We start from the raw sequence: 2350 nt of genomic DNA, 5'->3' as shown, positions 1-2350 counted from the left end.
TGGGACAGTTGGGAGGTGGAGGTGACTCATAGCTGATCAGCCATTGTTAGTCTGGAGTCGACTCCCAGGAAGTTCCTCCTTCTTAAGCATCAGCTAAGAGTTGGAGTTTTGCACAGTCAGTCAGCCAGCCACAGGCAGGGGGAGAAAGATTCTAGAAAAGATGCTCTGTGACGTCGCTCCGATTTCTCAGATGTTACTCTTGCGGCACGTAGAAACAGTGATGGTCGCAAAGTGCTAGGGTGTTTGTGTGTTCAGAGACACGAGTTATGCTGGAGTGAATTTGTCTTCACACGAAGACTGACAGAATGGCAATTTGGGGCCGTGGGCAAGGACTCCAGAACATAGCTCTCCCATTCAATTCTTTTTTTTCCCCCCAAGACAGGGTTTCTCTGTGTAGCTTTGGAGCCTGTCCTGGAACTCACTCTGTAGTCCAGGCGGCCTCGAACTCACAGAGATCCGCCTGGCTCTGCCTCCTGAGTGCTGGGATCAAAGGCGTGCGCCACCACCGCCTGGCTTCCCATTCAATTCTTATGGACAGCCAAGAGTACTTGGGGCACACCTATGATCCTAGCCTTCAGGAGCCTGGGGCAGAAGGATCTCGAATTTGCAGTCATCATCTCACCCAACGAGCACACATCCAGAGCAAGCAAGAGGTGGCAGATGGGATCCTGTCAGAGGTCTTGGCTCCTGGCCTCTCGGTGTAAGCATTTCGTGATGCCAAGTCTGGTCCTGTTGCTTAAATGGGTATTTCTTGCGGTACATGACCTTCAAGTCAGCTGACTACATCAACCAGAGGAAGGGTGATGTTCCAACACTGTATGTCAAACTGTCAGGGGGATAAGTAGGCAGGAGCACCCTTCAGGATCTTTCCTTTTTGACCTTGGAACCTCTGGTCATAAGATTTATAAAGGGCTGGAGAGATGGCTCAGCAGTTAAGAGCACTGGCTGCTCTTCCAGAGGTCCTGAGTTCAATTCCCAGCACCCACATGGTGGCTCACAACCATCTGTAGTTGGATCTGAGGCTCTCTTCTGGCATAAAGGCATACACACACAGACAGAGCACTCATATGCATAAAATCAACCAATCTAAAAAAAAAAAAAAGATTTTTAACAATTGAAGAATCACATGCAGCCAATTAGTTATTTTTAACCTGGGATGAGTCACTAAAAGGCCTGTTGGCTAGTGACATAGACATCCTGCCTGTAAACTGTGTAAATCAAATCTGGGATGGATCACTAAAACGGTTTGGGGGCGGGGCTGGAGAGATAGCCCAGTGGCAGAGAGCACTTGGTACAGAGGACCTGGGATTTGTTCCCAGCACCCACATTGTGTAACCATCTGTAATTCCAGTTCCAGGAGGTCCGAAGCCTTCTTTTGGCCTCCAAGGGCACTAGGCATATAAATATGAAGCGAGACACTCATACATACAAATACATTTAAATCTTTTTCATTTTTTCCCTGTTATTAAAAACAGATTCTTGCCGGGCGGTGGTGGCGCACGCCTTTAATCCCAGCACTCTGGAGGCAGAGCCAGGCGGATCTCTGTGAGTTCGAGGCCAGCCTGGGCTACCAAGTGAGCTCTTGGAAAGGCGCAAAACTACGCAGAGAAACCAAAAAAAAAAAAAAAAAAAAAAAAAAAAAAAAAAAAAAAAGATTCTTTTCTCATATAATATATCCTGATTATAGTTTCCCTTCCCTCTGCTCCTTCCAGTTCCTTCCCGTCTCCCCTGCCCTCCAGATCCACTCCCTTTTTGTCTCTCATTAGGAAAGAACAGGCTTCTAAGAGATAACCAAACATGACAAAACAAAATATAATAGGATGAAGCAAAAACTACCATAAAAATAATAGAATGCTTCACAAATTTGCATATCATTCTTTCACACAGCCCATGCTAATCTTTTCTGTATTGTTCCAATTTTAGTATATGTGCTGCCAAAGTAAGCATAAGTTGAAAAAAGTTTTTTTTTTTTTTGTGAGAGAGAGAGAGAGAGATTGAGAGATTGAGAGAGAGAACATAATGCTCTTGCAGAGGACTGGAGTTTTTTTTCCCCCAGCAACCATATTGGATTGCTCACAAGCTATAACTCCAGTTCCAGGGGATCTGATGCCCCTTTCTGGCCCCCTCAGGCACCTACACTCATGTGCACATACCCCCACACAGATACACACACAAATACACAGTTAAAATAAAATAAATCTGGGGAGCTGGAGAAATGTCTCAGTGGTTAAGAGCACTGGGCTGCTCTTCCAGAGGACCCAGGTTCTATTCTCAGCATCTACTTGGTGGCTCACAATCATCTGTGACTCCAGTCCCAAGGGATCTGATGCCTTCTTCTGGCCTCCAAGGG

General features: G+C 46.1%; 1 non-coding gene across 1 annotated transcript; it reads right to left on the bottom strand.

Moving 5' to 3' along the window:
- Positions 1-1840: 1840 nt before the first annotated feature.
- LOC114704574 lies at positions 1841-1947 on the bottom strand. Its single transcript, XR_003736291.1, has one exon. It is a non-coding gene; the product is annotated as a U6 spliceosomal RNA (small nuclear RNA).
- Positions 1948-2350: the final 403 nt, after the last annotated feature.

Source organism: Peromyscus leucopus, chromosome 23, assembly GCF_004664715.2.
Source record: "Peromyscus leucopus breed LL Stock chromosome 23, UCI_PerLeu_2.1, whole genome shotgun sequence".
Classification (NCBI taxonomy): Eukaryota; Metazoa; Chordata; class Mammalia; order Rodentia; family Cricetidae; genus Peromyscus; species Peromyscus leucopus.
This window is presented reverse-complemented; position numbering and strand designations above follow the sequence as displayed.